This window comes from Aplysia californica, unplaced genomic scaffold (genome assembly GCF_000002075.1).
Source record: "Aplysia californica isolate F4 #8 unplaced genomic scaffold, AplCal3.0 scaffold00065, whole genome shotgun sequence".
Lineage (NCBI taxonomy): Eukaryota > Metazoa > Mollusca > Gastropoda > Aplysiida > Aplysiidae > Aplysia > Aplysia californica.
The window spans coordinates 277,532-289,362 of NW_004797335.1; positions in this window are offsets into that span (position 1 = coordinate 277,532).

An 11,831-nucleotide genomic window follows, 5' to 3' on the forward strand; every position below is an offset into this window, starting at 1 on the left:
TGATGGTTCTAACCGCTCAAAGCAGGAAGTCCCATACAGCTCCCTGCTTTCCAAGTACCAAGAACATTATGAAAATGCAAATGAGGAGGATGTGAAATAGACGTTTAAATGTTTGCCCACAAACTAGACTAGTCCAACATTTCTTTTTCTTTTTTTTTCCATTATCAAGGGCCAGTACCACGCCGAAGGCCACAACTGGATCCAGGGTAAAAGATGGTGGCAGACGAAGCAATGACCGAATGTATTGAAGAAAATATTGAATAGTTTGTGACCAAGATATATTGTCAGTATTATTGTCAATAATATTGCTTGAGTGTGGGCCGCTAGAGTTGCATTAATTTTCTACGGTGGTAAACTATCTCACCCAACTGCTCTGTAACGCGGTCCTCGTGACTGTCACCAGTCTTGGGCCTCTTTTTTTCTTTTTGGAGTGTTAAAAACCCGCACGAGAAAAAGACTCAGATTGTCAAGTCCTGATTGTCAAGTGTGAGTTATAACCTTACACACTTACAGCTCTGATCCTCTCCGCAGAAGAAGAGTGCTCTGTGTTTTAGGAAACTGATTTGTCAAAAGTAAGTCTAAACCATAAATGCTGCACTTGACTTGTTCATGTCTTATGTGTATTTAACGCCAGACAACGATGTGACTGAACCTTTACTAAGTCGTTTAGTTTCTTAGTTGTTTATCTGAACCTGTTTTACTATGCAGTTGTGAGCGCCGTAAAATCCTCTACTATAATAATTTTAAAAAACCTCTTACTTTTATAACCTAATGATAATATATTGTAAGTTCTGACTCTTTTCTTTTTTTCTGTTAGTTCTAAACATTTCAACACAAGACTTTGAAATTCGTGCTTTTCAAAAAGCCTCTCAACTCTTGCCTCTCAATCGTCTTTCCTTTAAGTTCAGAAATCTTCTATTAACAAATGTGATGTTTTCTCCACCAACAGGCAGAGATTGAGTCTTCCTTGGACAACGTGTGTGATGTCCTCCCCGGCAACGTGAAGTCTGAGTGTGACATTTTTGTTGCACACTACAAACCGCATCTGATCCAACTGCTGCAGCATTATGCTCCAGACCATGTGTGCTCATACCTCGGTCTCTGTTACTCGACCTAGGGGTATTTCCGAGTGCCTTCCGCTACCTCCGTTTTTCAAATGTTTGTTTCTGTCCTATTCACATTCTCATAATTAATGTTAAAGGAGTAATCCCTTTCATTGAGGGTCTTCATAATTTTGACACTGTACTGTGCCCCACCCAGCCCAGATTGATCCTGACAGGCAAGGTAAAGGCCTCTTGTATGGCGCTAATGCTTAAATTATCTGTCTTGAAGGAAGCTTAAAACGTTTACAAAATTGAATTGGAGAGTTGGGGTCTAATATGCAATATAGTTGGATTCTACGAGTTGCTTGGTCTACCTAACTTCTAAAAGGACTAAATGTTGTCTTATAAAGTTCCACGAATCTTAAAGCAAATTTTCTTTTTTTTTTACCTCGTCGCTCAGGTGCTTGACCCGGGAAAGCTGTTACAATGTACTTAGTCCAGAAAGCAAATTTTATGGGAGTAAAAAATTCGTTTCACTCTTTTGACAATTATTATAATTATACCTACGTTGAGGATAGGCTAAAACAGCACCTGGACATGGATGGCTGGTGCCTCTATAAATAAATCAGTGATGGTTAGGACCTACGTTGAGGAGGGAGGCAAGGGGGCAATGGATGCTTTTTAAGTAGCATTTCCCTCCCATATATCAAATGTCATGTAGGCCCCCTAATCAGATTCTAAAAGACCCATTGTGGACGGTAGGTCCCACTTCTTTTCTTTCCCATAGTGTTTCTGTGTCTTGCTTTTTCCCTCCACCAAATGATGGTCATCGTATTATTTGGTTTCTGTACTCTTACAAACAGAGTATGACCCACTATGTTCCCTGTAGATATTCAAAATGACATTGTCAGGTTACATATAACCGCAATATAGGCTGGCATCAATGGCCTAGTGGTTAGGTTACCGAACCCGTAATCGTAAGATTTCGAGTTCGGGGGTTCGAGCGTCAGCTTGGTCCGACGTTGTGTCCTTGATTAGAAAAGACACTTCACATGAATTTCTCGTTAAGCTCGGTCTTTTAGGTTGGTTTAGGCTCATTCAGAAAGCCTCCTTAGTTTGGGCCGGCAATCACAACAGTCCTGACCAAGTATGTTATATGTTTATCTCTGAGTCAAATTGGCGATGAGCCGTGAGACCTCTCTAAATACTGGTTTTAAAATGTGCCTTTGGGGATTCAAACCTCAATAATCAACATCGTAGTCTAGCGTAATATCAATTGAGCTATTGCTTCACCCATACTCCTAACTCTAATGCTATATCATACGTAAGCCATAATATTACCCCCCCCCCCAACCCCATCCCAAGAGCAACCATTACCAAAGTCGCCATGACCGCACTCAACGCCACGTAAATAACCAACAATACCAGCAACCACTACCAGTAGCAACAACAATAACAAAGCAGCAGCAACACTTTCCAAAATTTAATACTTCATATATGTTGATGGATTCGTAATGTTTGTTGTTGTTGTTGTTGTTTTTAGGTTGGACCGGGGAGGGGGGGGGGGGGTGAATTATAAGTCTCAAATTTCGTCTAGACATGATAGCTGCCACACCTAGCCAGGCAGGTCATTTACATTTTCACCAACTCAGCTACTTCTATCCTGAACCGAATCGACCCCAGCATGATGCGCACATGATATTTGTATCCCATACAGCTCAACACATCATGCGAATCCATGTGAAACTGAACCACCGAACCTTGGCAGTATTAATGTAACGCTCCAAATAATAAGGATGTTATGTTGGATACGCATTTCATACCATACATGGGGTTGTTTTAGCATTGCACTTCCGGTGAAATAAATTCTTACATTTCACACGTGAAAGGAGCTTATATCTCACTTAATATACACATGTGCATACATTACTCGGCGCTCTACATTCGCCTTCTAACCTTCTGTAAGCAAAGTATGGACTTCAATTATTATATATTATTATTCTAGACCACGCAATGCCACGGCAACAGCTTTTTGCTCTCTGTAAAAACATAGTAGCAAAGCGCGCTCACCATAGGCGCCCAAATGAAGTCCCAATCATCAGTCTCCTAGTGTCCCTTTAGTTGAGAGTACGTGCAGCATTTTACGTTACCCTTAATTTTATTCCAAACAAAGTTAAAAGGAGCACGTCATAGTGAATCGGGAGTACGTCAGAGTGCGGTGGTGTATTTTAGTGCAATGAGCAAGTCTATATTTTTATGCGCAGTTACACGCACTGATAAATTGTAAAAAAAAACCTGGACGATATATTGATAATACGGCGAATCGTTAGGTGTAACTGTAAAATTGTACAAAGTTTGGACGATTGGACGCGAGAAATCAAGCGTAGCTTGATATTTTTCGTGCGATCATGGTCAGATTTGGGAGAAACGTGCTGTAAAGCAGAAACACTTTAAAATTTGCCGCCGCACAGGATTAAAGTTCGGGCACAAATTTTTTAAATAATCATCGCAGCTTGAATTTCATATTCGGAATCAGCGTCTCAAAATGCGCAACATCGCTCACAGAGAACCTGATGTGATGCAATAATATGTAGATTTTAGCAATTTTATATTTTATTGATCGTCGATGGTGAGGTTGTGTTTCAAGATCACCCGGGGCGTTGCACATCTGCAGTCAAGTCAAATCACACAACAAGGTGCAGTATGGCCACCCTTTTCTAAAGACATGGATCTACTATTTATTACAATGAACAGGGGAGGGGGTTGGGGAAGGCAGGCCAGGAGGTGCTCGCGTGGTCAAAAGGTACAGTGTTCGCCCCCTCATTCAACTGATCCTTAGCTCGAAATCTGATAGCCACGAAAATCTACTTCTCTGAAAGTAAAATACGTTTTCCTTTCACCCCATTTCCTGCTCTCTAATGTTCTGTTATGTTTTCCCCTTTCTGCCCCCCCCCCCCCAATAAAAAAACAAACAACCCCCCCCCCCAAAAAACAACCTACAACAAGAACAATCAAACAACAACAACAAAACAATAAACAAACAACGAAACACAAAACAAAACAAACGACAAAAGCACTCTCTCTCTCTCACACACACACACACATACACACACACACACACACACACACACACGCACACACACACATAACACACACACTTACAAACACACACACACACACACACACACACACACACACACACGCACACACATACACCCCTCCCCCCCTTCTTCTGAACTCCTCACTATTTCTACTTCAACTTCTGGCTCCTTACTGCTGTCTTTCTGCCACACCCCTGATCTGAGGGAGATAAGATCGAACACCAAGACTTCTCGGCTAAGGGCGAATATTGCCATGGTGGCGGCCAAAGCCTAATCTTATTGATTTTACGTCCCTCGAGGACCTTTAACGTGCGCAACTTGCACATAGGATCTCAGACAATTTTCGCCCTTATCCGAGAAGACTATGTGTTCGGTCTTACCTACCCTAAGATCAGAGAGGTTTTCCTGAAAGTATACAGCAGTAAGAAGGAGCTAGGAGGAGCAGGAGTAAAGGAAGGAGGAGCCCTAAGGCTGGGAGTGGGTGGGGGTACTTGGTAGGGGAGGAAAGAAAGTGGGGATGAAAGTGGAAATAGATGACAGATCATGTCTAGAGAGCAGGAACGGAAGTGAAAGGAAACATTTTTAGAGAAGAACATTTTTCCGTCGCTGTCAAGTTTCGAACCCGGGACCTATTGAATGAGAGGCGAACACCGTGCTTTTAGACCACGACAGACCCTCGTTTGTGTGGGTGAAAATATTCCCCTTTAGAAGCCATTCTTTTTTCCAAATAGGCCTCTTTTTTCTATATTTTGCTTTTCAGCTGCACCTAGAGTGCAGGCACATCGCCGTTGTCGGAAAGGGACATGATGGCTTTATGACGAGGAATTTCCTCGATGGAAAGAAAACTGGACGATATATTGAAAGTGTATACAAACTACACAGTTCAATAAAACGGACAGGGACAGTTCTCGCATACGATGAATCTGATACAATTTATCGTTGCGTGTAACCGACTCTTAGCCTTTGGTTTGTTTTGGTTGCGAAGTTTAAAATCAAAATCTATTCTAACGACAACATTTCATACATAAGCAGTTTCTGAATTTTTCAACTTTTGAATTGTACGCTTTCTACTTGTTTTGCCTATGCTTACGTTATTATTGTTTTGTTTGGAGTTTATTTCGCCGAGGGAGACATACGGATAGCACAATATATAAATTAGCACGGCAAAAAACCCCCGAAAACAATCATGATTTATTCCAATTCTAACTCTGACTCCGACAGGAATGAAAATTTTGTTTCCCAGCGACTCTTAGATGTATCCTATTGTCCAACTGGCTTGTCATTTGTACGTATTGGTCAGGATCTATTTCTTCAGCTGATATCAGTATCATATTAAACGTTTATTACACTCGTTATGAGTGTAGACCGTGATTTATTTTGCTTCTGAAATTGACAGTTGTAAAAGATCACTCGTTGAAACTCGTGATTACAACATGGCAATTTCACTCGTAGGATGAATCATGATCTAACGCCATAACACATGCAATGAATTATTTCTCTCCTTGACTCGTTTCTAACATACAACCTTATCGGTATGGATTTCTTAACCACCACCACCCCCACCCCCCGAAAAAAAATGAGGCCAGCTTTTTTGATAGCACATAGGTACGGTCATTTGGGAATGACGGCCGCAATGAAACCGTCAACATGTAAACGAGTTTGTATTCAAATTTAAAGAGTGGTCAAAAAATTCCCGGCGCAACTTTTGGTTAAATACATGTATTTTCTCAACTATCAAACACACACTCCTCAGCTTTTGCACAGTCACTTGTATCAATTTGTCTTAACAGCTCAATAATTTTGTAAAACATTTGTCTGCCCTTTTAAAAGCAAGTTTGTCATTTTTAAAAAAAATCTCGAAACTATGCTTATTGAACGCATGTTTTGAGAAGCTTCAGTGAAAAAAAAGTGTTCACTATAAAATGTATTTCTTGTAACAAGTTTTGTCACTGAAAAGTGTCATTGGTGAGCAATGACGTAGGCAATATGCGTATGCAAAATGTGTATGAGAAACGGGACGTGCTGTGAACAATCTCATTTTCTACGCGATGAAGATATATCGTACTTTATATACGTTTATGAAGAAAAGTTTTTAAATTTAAGCCTCAAATGTGGTGGAAAAATAGGATTTAGTAAAGACAAATTGGTACAAACTGCTGTGCAAAGCATAGGTAACATGGATTCTCCCGTTAAAGAGATATTTGAGAATAAGTTGCGCCACCAATTTTTGACCGCATTATAGTTTTTTCACAAAAGGGGAGCAGGAGATACGACATGTTATATTATGTAGCTTTGTGCGCGCTCGCTATGATCTGCCGTGCAATATCTTGGCTGACATCTGCCATGACTATCTTCGCTAAAATCTGTCGTGTAATGATACCTGTCCCACTTTTGTAAAAGTGTTACTTTAATGGAAATAATTGATATTATCACGGCTTTTCACACAGTCTAGGCAGTAATTTGTAAACGATGTTTGATTTCCACAAAACCTTACCACGCGCTGCGGTGGTCGCTACTAGTACGCTATCCTTTTCTTTCCCTCTGTTGTTTTTGTCTGTCTGCCTGTCTTGCCTTTTCCCAGCACAAGATTCTCAATGGTCATTACTGAGTTGATGTGTCCCTCTTAACTTAAACAAAACAAACTCATCACATTTTTGCTTGCAATGAACTTACATGATTCCCGTATCACGCAATTAAAAAAAATCTTGCAAATTTGGCTTTGTGTGTATGTGTATGTGTGTGTAAACGTGTGATAGCGTATGTGTGTGTGTGTGTGTGTGTGTGTGTGTGTGTGTGTGTATGCGTGCGTGCGTGCACGCATGCGTGCGTGTGTGTGTGTGTGTGTGTGTGTGTATGCGTGCGTGCGTGCGCGCATGCGTGCGTGCGTGTGTGTGTGTGTGTGTGTGTGTGTGTGTGTGTGTGTGTGCGTGTGTGTCTGCAAGGGTGTATGAGTGTGTGGGCGTGGCATTGTCTCTATCTATTAAATCTGGTTGTATCATCTCTATATTATTGTATTAAATATGGTCATACATGTTGTGATATTGAAGATTTATTTATGTACAAATGTAACAGACTGTTAATTTCTGTGAAGACGTAGTGGCCCTTAAAAGGCAAGTTACCATCCTCCCGAACTCTAAACCTTGGATAAATTCTGGAAACAAAGACTAAATTCAGAAAAGAAAAAGACTTTAAAAAATCATGACAAAGCAGAACTAAAAGTCATAGACAAAGCTATTTAGAAAAAAATTTGGTTTGAAAAACAAAAATATAAAAAGAAACTGGAAGATCTGTTTAGATCAAATAACTAGTGAAACATGGTCTGGGCTTAATGCCGTAGTGGGCTACAAAAATAAACCAACAAACGTATTTGTTGACAACGAAGAGAGCTATATATGCAAATAAACTTAATGCCTTTTTTCGGGTCGATTTGACAAAAGCAGTTTGTGTGACTGGCCATGTGTGAACACCGACATAAATGAAAATACAGTTGTTGTTGTTGAAGAACGTGAGGTCAGACCATGCTGGCAGATGCCATGATTCTCATTCTTCCTCTCAAATTACGGGCTTTTCTTTTTTTTTGGCTGAATACGTCAAACGTTTCTGAAATGCAAGGGCTTTTAAGTACCAAGTAAAACTATTAATTTATTTCAAAAGGCAGTGTTGCTTCCACACAAGCATACCGCAGCACAGAATAGTAGAAGGTGTGCCCACGTCTGGCAAGTCATTGTGCTGCTGGGCTGTGCACCAAAATATCAGGTCAACTCTGACGTAGACACTCTCCCGCAAATTGTTCTCCTTGTGGGGCAAATTAAAAAAGTTCTTATCCATGGTGCAAGGACCTGCCAATAAGACTTAAGTAACTACTGCTGGGAGCGCATACTGAGTGGAAAGTTTGTATGTGTAGGGATCTATGACATAAAAATACATTCACAAACAACAGTCATGGATGACTGATTCTCTCGCATGGGATATTTTCCTCGTGCTTTTGAACCAAGCAACACCCTCCTCCTCCTCTCTCCTCCCCCTCCTCCCCGCCCCTTCATCCTTTTCAAGACTGTTTTGCTGATGCCAGGTGTAAAACGGGAACACACCACGTGTTTCACTATTTTAACACACTGAAGATCAATTATTCGAGCCGTGTAGTCGTTGCTAGCGAACCTTATGACGAAAAATATCCATAAATGATTCGTGGCTTTAAGTTGCTGCGAGCGCCGTAAAACTCTTATCAAAGACTCGTGGCTCGCTGTGGGGCTGATGCAAATGTTTCATTCACGTTTGGAGAAGCTCCGACATTCCAAGTTTTCCTCACAATCGTCCATACGTGATTTTTGAACTATGATTAGTTAACTCCAGAACATTTTGCGAAAAAATTTCCTCAACGTTACTCAAACTCAAAGAGGATTTATAAATTTTGGGTAAAGCAAGTAAAGTAGCAGAAAGTTCAAGGTAAATGTAATAATATAAAGTGCTTTGTAATTGAAAAAGTAGCTTTAGAAAGTAACTTAAAAAAGTAGCTCAAGTTGTCCAACTCTGTTCATAATCCATGAAATTGGCATAGATCTCTTTGTCTTAAGCCACACAAATATTTGCAAGATCTGTTAGTTCTCATCTAATTTAGAAAAAAATGATTTAAAAGCTCATCTTAATTCGTTTTTCATAGGTGGTTAAATGGTGGGCTCTCTGGATATCTAGATATCCTTCTTTTCTTTGTATGTTTCTCTCGCTGGTAATACATAATCTTCGACACTCGTTTTTTCCCCCTCGCTCTTTTGTGTGTGTTGCAAGTGCCGTAAAACACTTTCTAAAATTTACCCCAAAACCCCCAACAACCCCCCCCCCCACCCTCAAATACAGCAGCAACAAAATAAGGCCAAACCTTTTTAGGAAGCATAAATTGTTACTTCATTTGAACTATTTTCTTGTTATGTCGAAAACAATTATTGCATCCTTTTTAATGTTTATCTGAGAGTTTCGCTTAGCGCATTTCAAAACCTAGTAAATTACAACAAATTAGGAACTTTAAAGATTTAAACTGTGGCTATAAAGGGAAGAGAAAACGCTTTCATAATGATAGTGTCAGTTTAGAATTGGTGGGGGGGGGGGGGGGGGGATGACAGGCTATTTTTTCACCACACATTTGTTACACAGGGAGATTCCTGGAGCCCCCCCCCCTCACCCCACCCCGCCGACCTTTGCTGTAAGTGTGGGCTAAGAAACCAGGCGTACAGCATAGTAAAGCAATGTCTATTTTAATTTTTCCCCTCAAAGGTCTGTTAAAAACTATGAAAATATGACAAGATGACCAAGTTATAGGCATCTTCATGGTTCACTTTAGACACTTACAAATGAAGGGATATTTGACCATACGTAGGTTAATTTCCCATCTAGCTACTAGCTACTAAAAAAAGTAAGGACCCAAGACCTAAAGAGACTAAATGGAGATATGATATCCCCTTGTTTCACTGTGCCGTTCAGCGACAATGTTAAATATTCTAACGTTTTAAGATCAAATGATCCGTACCCAGCCGTGCAGTGAACTACAAATAAAAAACAAACTTGTGTTTCGCGCGCTCATATGACCTTATGCAGTTGCGAGCGCCGTAAAACCCCATACTAAACTAAAAAGCGACAATGTGTTCCTACATTTGTTGGTACGGGGAGAGTCTAGGAGCATTAAAATTTTAACATACGTAAGTTCATGCCCCATTTAGTGACGTAGGCATGTAAGGATACATGACCTACAAAGACAAACTTCTGGCGACATGACTAGTTGTTTCACTGAGCCGTTCACTGACAATGTGTATATATATATATTCAGAAGCTTTTACATTTACATATTGAATGTACAAACTAGATTTGGTTATTGGTAACATTGATGAAACACGTTTCAAACATGTCTTCATCAAATTAAGATTAAAGCAGCTTGAATAAATTTGACTGAGTACTTGACTTCCGTTTTGAGGTCTTTTTTTCAATTACTTAATTAAAAAAACAAACTACAGAACAAAAGCAAACAAACAACAACAACTACAAAAACAACAACAACAATAAAAAACAAACGAAAAATAAAAAACAAAAACCAAACACACAACCCAAAACCCCCTTTCCTGTTCTCTGGACAAGTTCGTTACCTGCTTTTATCTCAACTTTCAATTCCTGTCCATCCTTGGCCTCCGGACTCTTCTCTCCTTTACTCCTTACCCGTTCTACAAGTACTGCTTCTCCTGGCTGCTTCTTACTGCTGTCTTTGAGCCATACCGCTTATCTTAGGGTAGGTAATAGGGATGCCCGTTGCGGATGGGATCCGGTCGTGTCGGGTCTGATCTGGGGCGTTCGCCCTACTCGTCGCCTGAAAACAAGCGTGTTTGTTTTTGAGGCGACAAATCGGGCGCGATTGACTTGTGCCACAATAGCCGCTCTGCGCCATCAATCTGGCTAGCAAACAGCCCCGACCTGACCATATCCCCCAATGGGCACCCTATATAAAATCGAACACCTAGGGTACTCGGATATCTGGGAAAAATCTCGGAGGTCCCGTGTGCAAGCGGCACTCGTTAAAAACCTCTTGGTGGTCCAAAATATTATTAATGTAGGCTTCAGCTGCCACCCGGACAACATTAAAAAATTAAGATTTGCCAAAACTGAAAACACTTTAGTAAGTATAAAAACATAATATATATTAAATTCAAAATCGGAAAGCAGCTGCCTGAAGGCAATGGGCCCTACTAAGTACGAAAATCAGTCACATACGTAAAAATCAGTTGCACCGCAGGTTGAAAAACCAGCTGTCGACTACCCCTGAGATCTAGCAGGGGAACACAAAGAAGAATATTGTACTGAACATGTTTATTGGCAAGGATGAATTCAGATATGTATTACAGACTTGACAACTGGACAGGGACACAGCCGAGTCGCTCACTGGACTCGCGAGGCAGGGAGAGGAAGCTTGACAATCGTAAGGGGAATGTACCCACATAATTAACATGATTAACAATCAACAATACCATTGGTTGTTTACCTTTGAAACATTCATAAAGATTCATCACAAATATGGATAGCCATTGTATTGTCTGCTTCAGTGAACATTCTCTCTCAAAGAAATAAAGTTAATAAAAGCAAAATTCAGCCCTCCATTCGAAACATGTTTAAACTAGTGCGCATGTGGGGTGCTCTTTATTGTGGCCTCCGGCATGGGGCGAGAAAGGTTAATGAAAAAGAGTTGTTTTGATAGTTTCTAGTTTCTGCATTAAATTAGTTTAAAATAAATTCTCCAGTGATGAAAAGTCTGCACCCTCAATTTGCACACGGGACGATCGAGATTTTTTGCGCTTATCTGAGAAAACTGGGTGTAGATCTAATCTACCATAAGATCAGGGGTGTGGCTGAAAGACAACAGTAAGACGGAGTCAAGGGGTAGCAGTAGAAAGACTGCAGAAAGAGTCAGAAGCCCAGAGGAGGGAAGGTGAGGGTTGGGGGCAGAACGTGGAGACAAAAGCAGACAATAGAATGTTGTTAGAGAGCAGGAAAGGTGGTGAAACTAGAGAAAACTTTCAGTCGCTCTACGTATTCGAAACTATCGAATGAGGGGCGACCATCTTAACCTCTTGATCCTGAGACCCCCCCCCCTAAAGATTTATCATCATCGTCATCATCATCATCATCATCATCATCATCATCATCATCATCA